Source organism: Callospermophilus lateralis, chromosome 4 (assembly GCF_048772815.1).
Source record: "Callospermophilus lateralis isolate mCalLat2 chromosome 4, mCalLat2.hap1, whole genome shotgun sequence".
Taxonomy (NCBI): Eukaryota; Metazoa; Chordata; class Mammalia; order Rodentia; family Sciuridae; genus Callospermophilus; species Callospermophilus lateralis.
The window spans coordinates 76,198,598-76,218,957 of record NC_135308.1 but is presented as its reverse complement, the minus strand read 5'-3'; the positions used below and the strand labels follow the sequence as shown (position 1 = coordinate 76,218,957).

The 20,360-nt window shown below is 40.8% G+C and overlaps 1 pseudogene; it reads left to right on the top strand.

Moving 5' to 3' along the window:
* The first annotated feature begins 4,168 nt into the window (after positions 1-4,168).
* On the top strand, positions 4,169-4,468 carry LOC143398342 (cysteine-rich PDZ-binding protein pseudogene; annotated as a pseudogene).
* Positions 4,469-20,360: the final 15,892 nt, after the last annotated feature.

The window sequence follows — 20,360 nt, the reverse complement described above, 5'->3', positions numbered from 1 at the left end:
ATCTTGTTCAAGATTACACAGCTTGTAGGCAACAGGACTAGGAAGTTAAACTTGAACACCTGTGCCAAACCACCAAACTTGACAGTGACAGGATTCTTAATGCAATGTCTGGCTCTGGAATGAAAGGAGGAGGAAACACCTCTGGGATCTTGTTGTAGTCAAGCCATGTCTTGTACCTCCTAGTATGCTATATTTCACAGCATGCTATAGCTTGGATCAAGTATACCCCAAAATGCTTGTGTGTTAAAGATTTGGTTACCAGCCTATGGTACTATTAGGAGGTGGTGGAACTTTTAGGAGGTGGAGCTGAGTTTGGGAGGCAGTTAGGTCATCGGGGACATACCTTTGAAGGGGATATTTGGACCCTCGCCTACTTTCCTGTCTTGCTTTCTTTGATTACCATGAAGTGAATAGGCCTCCTCTACCATGTGCTCCTGTCATAACATACTGTGCTATTGCAACACAGCCAAGCAACCTCTGAAACCATGAGCCAAAGTAAGCCTTCCTCCTTATAAGTTTTTTATTGCAGATATTGCAGGAAGGAAGGGTACATAGGGAAACTGATAAAATCTGTATGAGGAATACTAATGAATCTATACAGATATTTTATTTTGATATTCAAGATTATTAATGTAGGCTGGGCACAGAGGCACATGCCTATAATCCCAGAGGCTTGGGAAGCTGAGCAGGAGGATGGCGCGTTCAAAGCCCCCCTCAGCAATGGCCAGGGGCTAAGCAACTCAGTGAGACCCTGTCTCTAAATAAAATACAAAATAGGGCTGGATTTGTGGCTCAGTGGTTGAGTGCCCCTGAGTTCAATCCCTTGTACTCTTGACCCCGCCAATGAGAAATTAATGTAGGTCCTGAAATAGCAATGTAAATGATTTCTCTGGAAAAGTCTGTACAAATTTTTCTTTCACAGGGTGTATTATGAAATGAACAAATTATCCTGTAGCATCAATGCTTCATTCTGTGTTTGGAAGTGAGAGAGGAAATATATTGCCTCTGGAATCAAATTGCCATGGTCACATTAGTCCTGCAATTTTATTTATTTATATATTTATACATACATATACATACATACCAGGGATTGAACCCAGCAGTGCTTAACCACTGAGCAACAATCCCAGCCATTTTTGTATTTTACTTAGAGACAGGGTCTTGCTAAGTTCCTTAGGGCCTTGCTAAGTTGCTGAGGCTGTCTTTGAACTTGAGATCCTCCTGCCTCAGCCTCCCAAACTGCTGGGATTCTAGGTGTATGCCATTCCACTCTGGGCTAGTCCTATCATTTATTAGTGTGCACCTTTGGTAATTTACTGAGTCTCTGTGCTTAGTTCCTTCATCTGTAAATCAGAATTGATAATGGTATGACAGTACCTAGCTGACTGATTTACTGTAAACATTAAATAGTATCAGAGCAGTGCCTGGTACAGAGGAGCAAACCTGTTACAAAAGTCACTGAGCTACCTGCTAGACCACCACAGGAAATGGCTTTGCTTTGGTTTGGGGAGATAGTAACAGGCCCAAAGACTCTCTACTCCAGTGGTCTGAAATCTCAGCATCTATCAGAATCATCTGGAGGCTCTGTTAAAATACAAATTGCTGGCTTACACCCCCAGAGCTTCTGTTAACTAGGTCTGGGCTGGGAGCCAGAAGTTGCATTTCAAACAAATTCCCAGGTATAACTGATGCCCTTGATCTGAGGACCACATTTTGAGAACCACTCTCATTCTACAGACATTAAAGCTGAGACCCAGACTGGAAAGTATATTCACCAAGGTCACCCATAGCCTGGACTGATACTAAAGAAAACTAACTCCTAGGGCATACTCTTTTGATTTTGTTCAGAGATTAGAGATATGAATTCCTCTAGACACAGAAGGGGAGCTGCAGGCCCCTGCACAGATCTGCACTTTCACAGCTTTGTGCATGGTTCCCTACTAACCCCTTCAGAGCATTCTGGATGTTCTGAAGATGTATGCTGAGAGCCATAGCCAAGTAGGAATGATGCATGGCAATTTCCTTGTCAGCCTACCCAATGTTGCTTAGAGGGAGGACTCTCCATTGTGGAAATGGGCTTGCCTTGGACCCAGGTCATTTGCAGTGACATTGCATGAATGTTTGAGAAAGGTGACCCTGCTCAAGGACCAGGGTGGATCCGGGTTTAGGGTGGACCCTGCTGGGAATAGGACATATCCTGCTGCCTCAGGCGCCCGCTCCTTGAGTTCCCGCGGGATTCAGAGAGTATTTGGTATGCAGAGCCTGGTGGAGTGTGTGTATTTTCCCCAGAACGTGTGTGTAGAGTGCCAGTGACAGTTCGAGAACAAAGAGTTGCTGTTTGAATCTACAAGGTGTGTGGTGGCCCGGTTATTTTGTGCCCAGCCAGACTGTGGCAGATGTATATCTGGGCATGACCAAAATATTTTGTGACAAATGTTGTCCATCTACATGGGTAAAAAGGAAAACAGCATGCATGGAGATTTCCAGGTGAGGGTGCACAATTTTATAGTTCATTCTGGTGGATGTTCCAGAAGGGGAGTTGAGGAGACAATGCCACAGGAGGCCTAGTAAAGGGAGGCATTAATGGATATTAACAAGGACAAGAACAGGGGAGGTACAAGGTTCAAGAGAGGAGTGAAGGACTTTACCAGATATGTGGCTAAACAGTATTAAAGAGGTAGAAGACTGAGTGCAAGGAGGAATAGGGTAATAGCGAGAGGTCAAGAAACAGTTCCAGAATCATGCATTGGAGTACAGAATTCCTGGGAAGTGAGCAATATTTCCATCCTGCTCCCCAAAAGCACTGTATGATACTTTGCTGTATTTGTATATCAGCTCCTTCTGGTAATCTGAGAAGCCAGATGTGATTTGAGATGTCAGTGATAACTTCAAAAAACATCCCCATGCCTTTCAAGAATGGGGACCTTTCAGGGGCTAGAACTTCCCTATATCTTACTAACCTATCATGGGCCTTGAGGAGAAAAATATTTAAAAAGACTGAAACAACTTACCTATCTCCAGGAAACCTACTGTCTGAGACCTGATTTCCTCAGGCAGCAACCCTGCCCTCTCAAAGTACCACAAGACAGATGATGGGAGCAAAAAAGACCCTGTTCTGCTCCCCACAGTGACTGGGCATGTGCACCAGACTGTCTAGGTTCTATAGGTTCTCCCCATGATATCTACTGAGGTCCAAAAGGAGAGAGAAAGAATGTGGCTGTAGAGAGAAGCAACTATTATGAGTTATTATTACTTATTCAACAAATATGTATTTGCTATCATTTAGCGAATACCTACTATGTGACCTGGGGAAACAAGTCAAACACACTATCTTTAAAAAGCTCACAGTCAGAGGGAAAAACAATTAGAATTATAATTCACTACAAATGATTTTTATTTTTTTTTAATTTTTTTTTAAACATTTATTTATTTATTTTTTAGTTTTCCGCGGACACAACATCTTTTATGTGGTGTTGAGGATCGAACCCGGGTCGCACACATGCCAGGCGAGCGTGCTACCACTTGAGCCACATCCCCAGCCCTACAAATGATTTTTAATATAGTATTATACTATTGGGTGTGTACAAGATGCTGGAGCACACAGAAGGGTTTACAGGTCACCTAAGGGAGTTCAGAGCTTTTTAGAGGACATGTCACCAGAGCTGACAAATAACAAAACTTACCCTGAGACACCAACATCTCATCTTTTCCTAGGGAGCACTTGTATGCTTACAATTTAAGGACAGACTTAGTGGGGGAAGGGTTGGTTGCCGTGTGGCTCCTATTTCCTGTATTCCTGGCTCTCACCCTGGTCTAGTACTTTAGGCAATTGAAGACAGCGGCAGTTAAGGCAAAAGGATTCACGCCAACAAAGGATGGCTGGAAAGCAGTTAGTCCCACAATGGGTGAAAGACAAGTCTCTGGACTGGGAGGTGCAGAATGTCACGGCCTTCCACTCCGTGACGGCATCAGGAACGCCTCCTTGCCTGAGTGACTGTGAAAACAGGAGAGCTCTCATCTGCATGTTTATTTCTGTTGCGGTTTTCCAGGTGTAGGGTAGGCGGGACCCAGGGCTTGGATAGCAGAAGTAGCAGAAGGAAATCTTTCTCAGGAGTATTGATGTTTGCAAGCTGCTGCTGCCTCATCTACAGGAACTGCAAACGGAAGGATGGTGTTCAGAAAATGTGAAAAGAAACTTGGTACTGTTATCACCCCAGATATATGGAAGGATGGTGCAGGCATCACAGAAAGTGGTGAAAGAAAGCTAAATGAAAAGAAAGCTTCGACTTCAAAAAGAGCAAGATTTGATCCATATGGAAAGAATAAGTTCTCCTCTTGCAGACTTTGTAAAAATTCTGTGCATCAACCGGGTTCTCATTACTCCCAGGACTATACCTGCAAAAAACCCATCTGCCATGTGTGGGAAGAAAAGTTTGGATACCCAAACTACAAGCAAACTTCTATGTAGATGTATTGATGAGGTTTCTGGCTTTTTATGATTTTGCTTTCTGCTTTGAATTTTTAAGACATAGTAGAGATAGTCAACTTAAAAATAATCTATTTCTGGACAAATGATTAAGTTTTAACCAAGAAAGTTGGTAGGCATCCATTCTTTTGCTCTCAAGTTCTGAACAACCATTTTTGCATTAAGTGATTATTTTCCTTATGAGCATTTTATTGAACTAAAGTAAGTAATGAATTTAATGAAAAAACATTCTCACGTTCAATATGTACCTTAACATTACTTAACATTACACTTGGGGGGCGGGTACCAGAGATTGAACTCAGGGGCCTTCAATCACTATGCCACATCCCCAGCGCTATTTAGAGACAGTGTCTCACTGAGTTGCTGAGTTGCTTAGCGCCTGACAGTTGCTGAGGGGGGCTTTGAACTCATGACCCTCCTGTCTCAGTTTCCTGAGCTGCTAGGATTACAGACATTTGCCTCTGTGCCTGGGTTAACATTACTCTTATTATCTCCTCCATCTATTTTATTTATAGATATTGCAAAAATGAGATTATTAATATTTTGCTTTGAACTAATTCTAATTCTAATCCAGAATTAGAATTCTTCCCTCATTTTTTTTTTAGTTGATGGCAAAGTTCTTAGAATCAGCAATTCCTTAATTAATTGCAGTGTCAGAGGATATTTAAATGTTTGAAGCTATTATTGCTAAATGGTTCCTTGGAAATTAATCTAGACCCAAATCAGATAAAAGTTAGGTTTGTGATTTTTTTTTTTTTTTAATTTGTTTTTGAAGCCAAAGCACCAGTTCCTTTCATATAGGAACAAGAACACAAGGAAAACCCATGTGTCCAAATGAATATACTGGATTTCAGAAAAGCACATATTACACACATTGCCTTGAATTCAAGTTGTCATGAACAGTGTGCATATTGATGTGTAAATGAAAATGCCCCCCCCCACACCCTTTTTGGAAAACTCTTTGAAGCTGAAAAAAATTTTTTTCTTTTTTTTTTTAAAAAACCTCCTTTCTATCTCTCATAGAAATAAATAGAACAAAGTAAACATCTTGACTTTTTGTTTATAACATAGATGCAAGAAACCACTCTGAGGTTTCAAATGAAGATTTTTCTTACACTGCTTTTATAGGTTGATGACTTTTATTTTTAAAATTTGTAGCCTAGTATAGGTGGCCAAAAGGGTATTCTCTATTTCTAAGGGACCAGAGGAAGGAGGAGGGGAAGGAAAGGGGAGATTCTAGGGATTGGCATTGACCAAATTATATTATTATATTGTGTGCACATTCAAATATGTAACAACAAATCCCACCATTATGTATAACTATAATGCACCAATAAAAAAAATTAAGAAAAACTGGTAATGGTGGCACATGTCTATATCCCAGTGACTCAGGAGGCTAAGGCAGGAGCCAAGTTCAGCAGCTTAGCAAGGCTCTAAACAATTTAGCAAGATCCTGTCTTGAAATAAAAACATCCAGGGATGTGGATCAGTGGTTAAGCACCTCTGGGTTCAATTCCCTATACAAAAAGAGAGAGAGAGAGAGAAAGAAAGAAAAAAACAATAACACAGTGGGAAAAAAACTAAAGTCAATACCTGCATTTAGATTTGTGTGACCTAGAGTAAGAATGCATGGTCTGTATTGTAAGGAGGTGAAGATTTGTAAATCTGTTTTGGTGATTGCATATGATTATATAAGAATTCAGGGAGGGGCTGGGATTGTGGCTCAGCGGTGGAGCGCTCACCTAGCATGGGCAGGACCCAGGTTTGATCCTCAGCACCACATTGTGTTGTGTCCATCTATACCTAGGGAAAAAAAAACATATTAAAAAAAAAAATGAATTCAGGGAAGGAAGGAAGTTCCCATACCCCACCAAACTTTCTTGGGTTTAGACTTAGATTCATTAGAAATTATCTGAATTTTCTGGGGACTCCACATTGTGTTATCTTGCTGTGCTTTTGAGTTGTCACTTATCCAATATAGGAAACAGATCCCAGAGTCAGGTCTCTGGGAAGAACTGAGGGGCCTGATAACCTTCCAACTGGAGTGATGGAGATGATAATTCAGCCTCTGAATGAATATCACTACTTCTTGATGAGGTTAAGAATAAGAGAATTTTGGAAACACAAGATTTCTGTTATGAGCTAAGCTGGGATGGAGGGACCACTAGAAAAAAAGAGAGAAAAGCAGAGAACACTCAGAGAAAAGGAGGAAAAACTGAGGGGCTGATTGGTTACACAAGCCAACAAAGGTGAGTGATAGATGAGGTTTGATGGGGAAATGAACAGATTAAGACTTAAGGTTTTGAAAGCCCTAACCTGAGAGAGAAATTCTTGGGAAAATTCCTGCACCTGTGACTCACAACCCAGTAGTATTCCACAGCAAGAAACTCAGTACAAAAACAGGAGACAGAAAGGAAGCTTCCAAAGCTCCACAACTAAGAATGTCTGGAGAATCCACAGACCTCAAAGGTAACTTACCTTCTACACCCATTACGGTGCTGTAGTTTGGAAATTGGTGACTAATATCTACTGGCTCCTTGATTTTGATACTTGACGGTGCTCCTTTCCCCTCCTACAAGAACTACTGCCAAGAAATTCCGTTCTCAATCAGGTTGAACCAAAATATTACTTTTTTATTAATAGCGAGATTGGTGATTATTAATACTCATTCAGTCATCAAGATGGGTTCAATTCTTGCCTGGGGTGAAGCTCAGTGGTAGAACACATGCTTAACTTATGCAAAGCTCTGGGTTTAATTCCCAACACTCCTTCCCCACCATACACACACACAAAATAGATGGGTTGACTCTTGTGGCTTGCTCTCTCTCTCTCTCTTTTTTAGTGGTGGGGATTGAACCCAGGGCCTTGTGCATGCTGGCAAGCACTCTACCACCTGAACTATATCCCCAGCCCCCAGAAGGCTTTTGATTAAACTTAACATTATTATTAAAAGTGTTTACTGTTTCTTCCAAATGTTAGTCATTGTGTCCTTACTCTTTGACTTACATTCTGAATTTTCTGAGGAGAGGGACAATATTAGCTTAGTTGATTCAACAAAAATACAGTGAGAATTATGTATGACCAAACATTAGAGAGATGTAGAAGACATGGTCCCTGACCTCAGATACCTCCTGGCCAAAGAGAGGTTACATATCATCCCAAGCCCCAGTTCATAAAACAGGTGCAAAAACTTTTTTTTTTTTTTTTTAGCTAAAAAATTATAGCTTTATTTGGGGCTGGGGTTATGGCTCTGTGGTAGCTCACACTTGCCTGGTTCAAAATAAATAAATAAAATAAAACTATTGTGTCCATCTACAACTAAAATAAAAAAAAATAGCTTTATTCATCTTTCAGAGATTATTCTTTGGATAAGAAAATTATGTAAAAAAATAACAATGATTTTTGTTTGAAAAAGTCTATCATGTTTATTTGCTAACACAATTCTATTAACTGTAGTATATGTAAGTCCCAGGATATGCCGTTCATACAGGTGTCTTATTTATGTGCTTGAGGAAGACATGGGAATATGTGTTGAATCTCCCTGGTGTCTTTTAAACTAACTTTAGCAATTAATGGCTTGGAGAACCCAGCACATGAAACTGTCTAGCCTCTTTTTCTTTTAAATCTCTACTATTACTTCAAATCCCCTTTGTGGCAACAGGCACTTCCAGGTGGCTCTACCTGCTGAAAGCTGCTTTTCTAAGTAGTGAGACTTGATCCTCACTGTCCACTTCTTCAGCTTCTGCTGCTTCCCTTGAGCCTCTGATTTCTAGGTTAAACTGACCAATCTCATCATTTTTCTCCATGATGTATTTTAGTGCTAACCACTATCTTCTAAGCAGTATATTTCATTATATGAGTTCCTTGAATGATTGAAAGAACTAGAAATGTGAAGTTTGAATGTGAAAGGCCCCAATGCAGTGAATTATTCCTCTTGGCTAAGAGCTTCACATACTCAGGGTTAATTGTGGTTCTTTTCACATGTCTGCTGGTAAGAGAATCACTGCTGCTCCTCAGCCTTGGCCTCCTCCTCCACCACTCAGACCACTCAGAACAACCCAGGAAGGTACACCAAGGAAAAAAGAGGCAGCTGCCCAGATGGTCTGGTCAGATTTTTTCACAAAAACTTTTTAATAATAATGATAACAGACTTCTGATTTGCCTTCCCTAATGTTCTTTCTTGACTGATCCCATGGAAATCAACGTCTGAGGACAACAGAAAGAGAAGGACTGGTTGTATACCCTCTCACAGTGTTTCTCTTCCAACACAGCTGGGGAACTCCTTCAAGCAGAAGGACCAAGAAAAGCTACCTCATACAACAGAAGATTCTTCCAAGATTTTCTTTCTTTCAGTGCCTAGATGAACCTCTCTTCTTTCTTACATATGAACTTCCCTTTACCTCCCTCCTCTACCGTTGTTTCCAAAAGAACAAATTGGTTAGAGCAGCTCTTTGGAAAAACTGGAAAGATCCACGCCTTCAAAGAACCAGAGCCTCCAGATAATAGAATGCTTGCTCAGATGCTCTCCAAACCCCAGATCAATGAGAGCTTGAGAAAAACCCCATGGGCCAGTCTCTGGACACTCATCATATTCAGCCGCTTGTGGTAGTGATGATACTGTTACCACTGTTGACCGGTGACGAGTCCTTGCTTCCCCAATGTTGAAGAATAACACCAGAGAAGCACGCCGAGGCAAGGTCAGAGTAGAAATTAGAGGTTTATTAAAGGACAGCAGAAAAGACTTCTCCCGGAGGAAGAAGGGGACCCAAGAGGTGGAATCCATGGAAGTGCGGTTGTTTCCCTTTTTTTTTTTTTTTTTTTTTGAATTTTTTAATATTTATTTTTTTTATGGACTGTAGGTTGGTAGGCCTGAGGGGTGGGACACAGGTGGGCCAAAGAAGTAATCTGGGCACTTCAGAGTCAGCATCTTCAAGTTTGCTGTTCATTAACATTTCTTTGGGATGGGCTATCTTCAAATCTGCTGGGGCTGTTCATTAACATTTCTTTGGGATGGGCTATCTTCAAATCTGTTGGGGGCTGTTTCCTGGACTTCATTAACATTCCAGGAGAGTTGCTCAACTTTTCCGGGAATTCATTCTCAACATGGCCTCCATTTTAGATTTCACTCGATATTAGACCCGATTTACCTAACTACACTGACTACCTAACTTTAAATCTGGCTTCAATACCAGGAAGAAAACACCATATAGGCCTGACAAGAGGGGAAAAAGGGAACAGAGTATTGAAACAGTGAAACCAGTTGAGAAACCTGGTGTCACAGTTCATTACTCCCCAATTACTTTTATTTGTTACTCCAGAATTCTTATATTCATTCTATCATAATTATCTTCTTACTCTTTAAATGTTAACCTCTACTGCACCATTTTTCATAATCTTCATGCCTTCAATTTCATCCTCTTTTCTTATTAACATCCATATTAACTATGCCCATCTCACATCGTCCTTCCTACTTTCATTTCCATACCAGCTTTTCTACCACCTGATGGTGCTGTATTATTTCCCTAAGACTTTCTTTCCTACTTGCTGAAATTTCTCTCATTCTGATGCAAACTGTCCTCTTTCAATTCCCTCCCCCGACTCCAGTAGCAGACTACTCACAGAGCTGTTGTTCACCTCTCTCCAGCAAGACAGTTTCATCCACCACCTGGAGAACACTTAGGGATCCCAGAGCTGTTTACAGCTACAGCTGCACATCTGCTCCTGGCAACTGCTGGGAAAGTGAGAAGCCAAGTGAAAGCCAGGGAAGGGAAAGGTCGACCATGGGGATGAGATCAGCCTGTAGAGGAGGGGAACAATGTGACTTGGATCATCAGCCAACATACCCAGATTCCTTCACTGTTACATTTACTTGTCTTTGTAACATCCAGCTTTTCAGGACTAATATATTTGACCGAGGTAGAAAAAGCGAGCAGCACAGTAGAGTAATATAGAAAGTTAGGGAAAAAAACAAGTAGAAAGTAGAAAAGCTCAATAGAACACATGACTCCCTGGAATGAATTTTTAAAAAGCAGCAGCAGGAAATTTATTTCAACATGAATCTAAAACACTAAAGATATTAATACCAGATAGCATCCGATTTTCATTTTATCTAGGTATTTTCCTGAGTCTACCTTGTCTCCAAAATCAGTGCACACAGATCTTTTCTCCATACCCAGCTCTTTTTATCACCCCATTCAGTTGCCATTTTACATGGCTGTTAAACCACATTTCTTTCTCTCTTTTTTTTTAATATCTTTATTTTATTTTTATGTGGTGCTGAGGATCGAACCCAGTGCCTCATGCATGCCAGGGGAGCAAGCAACCACTTGAGCCACATCCTGAGTCCCATAAAGCACATTTCTATGGAGAACTAAATGTTGTCAGCTCTAACACCTCACTGGGTAAAATGCCATATATCACCAGGGAGGGAGCGGGGGTTAGTCTGGAAGTGAATGTCAGTGAGAGAAACAGAAGGAGCCCTTCAGTGCTGAAAGAGAGCAGGGGACATACATGTGCACCCACCATTGCCACCTGAACACACTTCTCACTGGACCACCACAAGCCTCAGTTAGTTGCCCGTCATGTCTGATTTTGCTATTATTCTGTTTGTGTTGCGTTCTTGTTGCTTCTATGCATAAAACTCTTCTCTGGGATTTTAAACTATCCTTTTCTCTTCCAGGAGGAGCATGTATACTCACCTTTCTTCTCAGAGTTCACATGTTTCTGCCCTTGTATCTCCAAACTCCCATTCTCAATTACTTAAAAAAGAGAAGAAAATAATGAACAGCACAGAAGTTACGGAGTTTCACCCAGGCCTTACCTGTAGAGCATCTTTGCATCCCTCCTCCCGCAGCTCAGCGTCTGGGGAAAATTATCAAATAAAGGATGCTGCTAATGGGTCCCAATGTCTCTTCCTCCAGTTAGAGATTTGGCTGAGAACCATGGGTGGGGGGGTGGAGGCAATGGGGAGACAAAAAGGTCAGACAGTATTGAAATCATTCCTCACAATAGATAGCTATCTTTCATTTCTTGGAAATTTCCAGACTTTTTTTTTTCCTACCTATAACCCTTATAAAATCAGCGAAAAATCCATCCTCATAATTTTTTTTTTTTAAATCACAGTGCAATTCAAAATTAGTGGAAATAAATGCACCCTAAAATACCCTGTGCCCTTGTGATGGTGGAGAAATCTTCCCTAACTCCACCTTCCTGTCCACTCACTGGAATTATTGCTCAGTGAATTATTGCTCAGCAGGCTGACAGCTCCTGCTCCTGTTGAGGGCTTGATGTCAGTTTCTCAAATTCCCACTTGACCCCCAGAGGTTCCATGAGACTTGGCCAGAATTTCACTTTCCTCCTAGGCCCCTCCTAGGCATGAGGCAGTGGGTTCCATTCTTAGCACTGCAAAGCAAATTAACAAATGAACCAGTAGTTTACAAAATGAAATTTCCCCCTGAGTTCCATGTCCTTCTCACCTTCCATTAACCAAGGTCTCCACCTTTTGTCCCTGCCCAACAAGTTTCTCAGTTAATTTCTCATTTTATTTTCCCACACAATTGTCCTGGGATTCTATTTAAAATCTATTTTCATTTTTTTTTTTTGACATGGTGCAGCAATACAGTAACCATTAGCCACGTGTGAATACTAAATGCACTATTCAACATTCACTGACTATTGAAATGGGGTTAATCTAAACTGAGATATGTTTTAAGTATAAAATATACTGTTTCAAAAAGTTAGTTGAAACAAAGAATGTGAAGCATCTATTAAAATAATCTTTTTTTTTTTAGAGAGAGAGAATTTTAATATTTATTTATATTTTTTTAGTTTTGGCGGACACAATATCTTTGTTTGTATGTGGTGCTGAGGATCATCAAACCTGGGCTGCACACATGCCAGCGAGCTACGGCTTGAGCCACATTCCCAGCTCCTGAAGTATCTGTTAATGGGCCGAGTGTGGTGGTTCACACCTATAATCTAAGCAGCTCAAGAGGCTAGACAGGAGCATCACAAGTTCTAAGCCAGCCTCAGCAACCTAGTGAGGCATTAAGCAACTTACTGGGATCCTGTCTCAAAATAAAAAATAGAAAGGGCTGGGGATGTGGCTCAATGGTTAAGTCCTCCTGGATTTAATCCCTGGTACCCCCCAAAATATATATATAAAATATCTAAAATATAAATATATTTAAAATATAAAATATATATAAAATATCTAGCTGGGTTTGTAGCTCAGCAGTAGAGAGCTTGCCTAGCATGTGCGAGGCCCTGGGTTCGATTCTCACACCACATAAAAATATTGTGTCCAACAACAACTAAAAAATAAATGTTTTTAAAAATCATCTATTAATAATATATATATTTCAGGTTGAAATGATATTTGGAACATATTGGGTTATGTAGAAAGACCTGTCTCAAAATAAAAAATAAAAAAGGGCTGAGGATGTAGCTTAGTGGTAGAGCACCCCTAGAGCCAATCCTAGTACTCCCTACAAACATAAAATATATTTAAAAAATTAATTTTACTTGTTCTTTATATTTTATTTTTCTTTGTGTATGTGTGTGCAGGGTACTGGGTCTGAACTCAGGAGCACTCTACTACTGACACCCCTGTCCTTTTTATTTTTATTTTGAGACAAGGTCTTGCTTAGTTGCAAAGGTTAGCCTTGAACTTGATCTTCTTGCCTCAACTTTAATTTGGTAGTGTAGCATCTAAAATTTTTGAAATTACATATATGCCTTGCATTATATCTCCATGTAGACAGTCAATCGATCCATCCTCTCTGGCTGACTCTCCCCATTCCCTTTCCTGGTAAGTATATTCTCACCCATCCCTATTTCCTGTCTCACATAGTAGGAGAAGACAATTTCTTGGTTAGAGCTTGCATCAGCTAGATCAATGTAGTAATTCACCAGCACTTCCTGGGGCTGGTTACATTTCAAGAGGCCATTTAGCCTGTAGATGCAAGGAAGCTGTGGGTTGTGTTACAGAAGGGTCACAGGTGCATTTTGGTAGTAATGAGCCATTGTTCTGAATTATACATTAAATCTTCCATGTGGAACCTACCCTGAAAGAAAGAGTAGGTTCCACAACCTTGGAACTTGTACTGAAAGACCCACCGATTCCCTGTCCAGGAAAGACGCACGAGGCACTGGCTGCAAACTCATGAGGTTTATTCAGACACAGACGCCTGCGGGTGCTCAGCGAAACCTCAGCCGGAGCTTTGGTGAGCTGGCACACCGGGCTTTGGGGTACAGGTTTTTTATAGGGTCAAGGGGCAGGTTTCGCGCGCGCAGTAAGCAACAGGTTTCTTATTGGCTATTTTGAACCCAACATATAGGTTACCTAAAGGGTAAAGTTATTTTTCATTTTATGTTCCTGGAAAAATACCACATGACAGTTACATATGAGCATTCTTGGTCATTTTCTATTCCTGCTTATTAGCCCCTGTTTATTCAGGCATGCCCTGGAATCTATTTTTCTGCTCTTTCCCAACCATCCTGTTTTTCCCTTTTCAATCGGTCACACTTAACTGATTATCTGAAAAACACATTGTCTGCAGGTTTGTGACGTGCCCTAATAATTTTGTAACTAAGCCTAAGGTTGCTGGGCTGGGGTCTTTCAGTACCCCAACCATCTTATCTCCCTGTAAACTTGTGATTATGATTTCCAAATAGAGCTCTTTCTCTCAAATCTTCATTACCTAAGAGTGGCATGTGGGTACTTCACTAGAGGTCCAGCCAAGGACAATTGAGGAAGCCTGGTTGTGGTGCTGAAACATGCTGACATATAGAGTAAGAGGAGGGTTGAGGTATAATTGTCAAATGATGAAAAATTATGGGTGATAATACCTTCCCGAATTGATGTCTAGCAGAGAGATAAGCATGACCAAGATTATATAGAAATCAAATATTATATTTTAGGGGTAAGAAAATGAGGCTTAGAACATAATAAGATTGAAAATAGTTAGGTCTGAGTACAGTGATTGTGCAATGCCTACAATAAAGAAATAGTCCAATTAACTACAAGACAGGAAGTATGTGATGGCTTAAGTAATGTGGCTGAATGATTGCTGTAATTTCTCCAATTCTTCTCCCTCTGTGTATCAATATTCTTTACCATGTAATTTTATAGTACCCTCTTCGCTGACTGTGAGCCCACCAGGTGACCTTGAAAGGGATATTGGGATCCTGGCCCCTTCCTGTCTTTCTCTTTGTTTTCCAAATACCACAAGGTGAGCAGGTCTCCAAGGCCATGTGCTCCTGCTGAGATGCATTGTGTTGCCACAGGGCCAAAGAACAGTGGCCTGAGACCTTTGAAACAAGAGCCAAATAAACTTCCTCCCTTTAAGCTGATTATCTTAGGTATTTTGGTCTAATGATAGAAAGCAGACTGACAAAAATCATTTTTATAAGTAATAGAAGAGAGAAGAAGGAAGAATAGAAAGAAAACTTCACTCTGAGCCATTTTTTCTTCTCAAGCCTGCTTTCCAATAGGATCAGAGAGAGATAGGGATAAGTTATAAGACAAATTAGTAGAAATAGTGGTTTTTATTTGAAAAGTTATTTGATAAATATTAAAAACAGGATCTAGGAAAGACGTTTTGTCAACTGTGGAGTAGGATTGCTGAGTAAAAGAGATGGAATCATAGATGGATGATTAAAAACAGGAAAATTCTGACATTTTCCTGTAGTGAAGCCTTCCTCTCTAAGAAGCCAACCTCCTGGTGCTAACCTTGAAAAACCAGCCTCTACCTCAGAGCAAAGCCTGTCCAAGGAAGGGGGCGTGACCTTTGTCCTCAGAAAGACCCACAGAGCACTCCTAGGCACACACCCACCCTGCTGAGTTGTTTATCTACAAATAACAGGAGAGATCTGCTGCGCCAGGTGTCCCTGACTCAGTCAGGCTAGGTGGGGGCCCATAGTAACCCCCTAGCAGCCACCAATCAGCATGAGACAGGGAAATACCTGGAATGCCAGATGACCCTCCCAGTAGTTTATGGTGGTTGATAACACCCCTCTTGGCTTAAACCAATCAGTTCAAACAAATCCCCCTCTTGTAGTAACCAGTCACCCCTGCCCAACTTGTTCCCACCAATGAATGTGCTAATCGTGTTTTAGAGTTGTTTTATGATTTTCCCGCGGTGTGTGATGATTTGCTAAGAGATGCTATGATGTATGTGAAATCCCTGCCTTCCCCAAAGAGTGTATAAAACTGCTGCAAACCCTGGGTTCGGGGCCTCTCAGCGTCACCAGTTGCTATGTGTGCGTGCGGAGGACTGAGCTAGTTCCCAATAAACACCTCTTTGCTGCTTACATCGATCTTGGTCGCTGGTGGTCTTTTGGGGGTCCCAAATTCGAGCATAACAATCTCCAGAGAAATATCTGTCCCATTCCAGCCAACTGTATCCAGTGAAGAAGAAGCAAGACCCTGCTGTGAGTAATTAGGGTCTGGTGGTTCCATTTATGCCATAAATCACCAGGAACACTGGATGATTTTTTAAAATTTTTATTTGTTCTTTTTAGTTAACATGACAATAGTTGGATGATTCTTGAGGAGGGAGTCATCATGGACCCTAACTCCGACATTTCCCCCCTTGATTGTGAGTTAAGAACAGGCCACCTCCAATCCCTCATGAGGGGAGGGTTTGGATACTTTGAGTGGGTAGGTTCCTGGGACAGCCCTTTTCCTTTCTTTTTTCTTAATGAACCAGGAAGACCTATCTTACCTCTTTCTCCATCAACAAAGCCACATTTATTTGTGTTTGTACACACACCACTGAAGTTGAAAGTGGACATTTACCAGATGCCACGACTCATCCTGCTTTGTCAATCTACTGAGGCAGAGAGAGGGAGGGAGGGAGGGAGGGAGAGAAGAGAAGAGAGGGAAAGAAGAGATGGATAATGTAATTCTTACTTTCATTTCATAATGTATTACAGAAGGAAGTAATTTCTTATCTTCATACTTTAGATTCTTCATCTTTAAGACAGAAAAACTCTCCTATAACATGGAGTATTCACCCAAACATACATGATGGTGAAACATCACTGAAGCTCCAAGATACGTCAAGGGGAAAAGAACCAATTGTAGAACTAGAAAACTGTATCTTACAAAATTTGGGTTAATTTTAGACAGACTGAAAAAAAACATCTGTCTAGGATAATGAACACTTCTTCTTTGGAGCTGGAATAATAATCCCTGTGAAATGCTTTTTACTTTGGGCTTTTTACTACTTTTCTACATTGGTGCTTTCTGACTCTTTGGGATATGTGTGGATGAGTGTACTTTTCTTTCTTCTTTTTAAAATGTCGGTGTACTTTTCTACATTTCATTTTCTCACCTGTCCAGAGAGTTTCCTGCATCTGTCAGGGAACTGATTTTTTTTCCACCTCTTGATACCAGCAAACACTAGTCTTCTAACACACAGACACCCCCACTGCCTCCCTCCATGTGGGCTTCCCATTGCTGTACCTGAAAAGAGGAGCACAGAGCTGGAAAACCCCACTTGAGATTCTGCCCTCTTCCCCAGACACTGCAGTTCCCTCTTCCCTGCATTGCAGCCATGGAAGTGCCCTGAAAATCCTACCCTGCTTTAATTAGCTCTCTTACCCTCTCCTGCTTTACTCAGAACCTTAGAATATTCCCACTACACATAAGTACCACCCTAAATGCAGAAACGGTATCTTTTCTCCTTACTCTTCTTTCCTGTGAGATTTAACACTGGACTCTACACAAACTAGACACTAAAATCAATAAACTGACCAAGAGAGCAATGGAAAATGAAAGCAGAAACATCATTATTAAAATTTGTTCTGGGATAAGTCATGACTCTAAACCACATAACATCATGAATTTTAACCTAACCATAATTCCCCTCCTCATACACAGCTTCATCACTTCTCTCACTACAGCTTTAATATCCATGAGATCCAGAACTTCTACTCTTACCTAAGACATAATTTTGTAAAGAAAGATTCCTCCATTGTCAATAATTGTTTGGGTTCCAACACCTCCACTTTAAACTAGACAATACTGGGGAGAGTGGAAAGAGACATGGAAAAGGAACAGGAGGAGGACATGACTAAATAGGTAGTGAACAGAGGGGCATAAAAGATAGTAATATTAATTTAATTAATGATCGTAACTGGTCCTCTTTGTGCTTTGCATATAGCCTTTGCTGCTCTGCCACTGTGTTTATTTTTTTAATAATATTTTTTAGTTGTAGGTGGACACAATATCTTTATTTCATTTTTATGTGGTGCTGAGGATCGAACCCAGTGCCTCACACATGCTAGGCAAGCGCTCTACCTCTGAGCCCCAGCCCCAGCCCCAGCCCCAGCCCCAGCCCCAGCCCCAGCCCCAGCCTTTGTGATTTATTTCTTGAATGGACATGTTTCTTTCTCATCTTCTCTCCCTTTCACCCTAATTTCAGAAGAACTAGGACTATCTATCTTCCCCAACCTAGGCAGAATTATCTGTCCTTGAGCACATACCCACCACAGGAACAAATTCAGATTTGAGGATAGCACCAAAAGATCTCAGAAATGACAAGGGAACTATAACTCTGACAGAGAACACATAGAATATAGCCTTTGAATCACCTTTTTTAAAACCTGCTATTCACCTTTTTAAAAACATGCCTCTAATCTTGGCTACTCAAGAGGAGACAGGAGGATTGCAAGTTCAAAGCCAGCCTCAGCAACAGCGAAGTGCTAAGCAATACAGTGAGACCCTGTCTCTAAATGAGATACAAAATAGGGCTGGGATGTGGCTCAGTGGTCAAGTGCCCCTGAGTTCAATCCCTAGTACCCCCCACCTCCCCCCAAAAAACAAACCTGCCCCATGGTTCCCCCAGATGGGCAGAATCATAGCCTCTGGGACAGAAGTCCTCTGTGTATCTCTGCTAGCAAAGCAATTAAACTCCCTTTCCTTTTTTCTCAAAGTCATGTCCTCATTATTGTATTGGGATCAGGTATAAGGACCAGCTAATTAATTTAATTAATTATTAATCTAATTAATGCTTTTGGCTAACAGCATTACTCAAAATGCACTGAAGTTATTAACTCATTTAGCACTAATGCAAAAATGAATAAATAGCCCCTCCCTCAGAGCAGATTTTACTTTGCCTTTGTTGATTTTGAGACAAGAGTATGCCCAGCATTTTGATCTGCTAACTCCTCCACTTACCATATTTTTCCATGCTGAAAATTGTAGATTATGACCTCTGCCACTGTCACTATAAAGGTGCCCAACATTGCCCTCTGGTGTCAGTTGGAAGGATAGGTCTACAATGCCTTACTTGAGCACCACTTCCAGCCATTTTGCGATCCCATTGCTATTTGGATCCTGGGTCCAATAAAGAGAAACTGCATGATGTGCCTGTCTGCTTCTTATTCCGTGCTGTGAAAAGCAGGCAAAGAAGCCAAGAGCAGGTAAAGAATCCTACCTATTACTCATGATTCCTGTGATCTGCATCCAGGAAGAGCTACTCCCTGTCTGATTTATAATTGTTTTTATTACTGAATCAGATAAATATTTCTAGAGATTCAGACTTACTTGGGAGAGGAAAAAGTCCTCAGGAATTCAAATTATTAGACTGAGTTCTCTAGGGTGTTATTGGTTTTAGAGAGTGGGCTTTAGGCTCTTATTATTTACTTACTTACTTACTCATTTATTTTGGAATGGAGATTGAACCCAGAGGCACTCAACCACTGAGTCTCATCCCAGCCTTTTTTTTTTCCTTTTCTTTCTTTTTTTTTTTTTTAGAGAGAGAGAGAGAGAAAATCTCTTTTAATATTTATTTATTTATTTTAGTTTTCGGCAGACACAACATCTTTGTTTGTATGTGGTGCTGAGGATCGAACCCGGGCCACACGCATGCCAGGCGGGTGCGCTACCGCTTGAGCCACATCCCCAGCGCCCCCTTTAAAAAAAAAAAAAAAAAAAAAAAAAAAATTTAGAGACAAGTTCTTGGTGAGTTGTTTAGGGCCTTGGTACCTTGGTATGTTACTGAGGCTGGCCTTTTTTTTTTTTTTTTTACTGAGGCTGGCTTTGAACTCACTATCCTTCTGCCTCAGCCTTTCAAACCTCTGGGATTATAGGCATGAGCCACTCTGCCCAGTTAGGATCTTATTTATAAAGAAATGTTTTGTTTATGTTTGTTCTCTTTTAAGAAACAAGACTGAGGGAATTGATTGTAAAATACCTTAGGTGTAATTTAAAGGAAAAATAGAGGTGATACTGTGAGGAATTCACCCTTTTGTTCCTGTTCCTCTGAGACTTCTCACATATATTCATGGTAGTATTTAGCCACTGTCCATGACAAGACCTATTACAAAATGAAGAATAGCACAAAACCATTCCTGGTTAAATTGGCATGGCATGGAAAATCACAGGAATGGCAGGGAGTGTGGTTACAGTGGGGATTGGTGTCCTTGTCTACAGAGGATATGGGGGCTGGATAAGAGAACAGAAATAATTTAGGGAAACTGGGTTCTTGGTGCTGAAGCATTCTTGGAATTCTGGACCAAGATCTCAGAGGTGTTTCTGCCTTCAAGGTTTAGTACTATACACTCACTCTTCTTTCCCCACACCTAACAAAGACTTACTTGTAGTTCACCCTGGAGTACTGAGGAAGGAAAGCCAGGTAGTGTAAGTTAAAGCAGGATATGAAAAAGAATAAGTTTGCTAAAAGCAAAAAATGCACAAAAAACTCTTCCTATCTCTCTTGCCCATTTCTTTCTTTCTACCTGTCTCTTTTGTGCCCTGAGAAGAGAATACTTGAGGGAAAGACTTATCAGGAATGGGAGGAGAGAGATTGCTCAAAGGGATGGCCAGTCTCCAAAAGTTTTCAAGAAATGGAGCTCCCAGATCCTT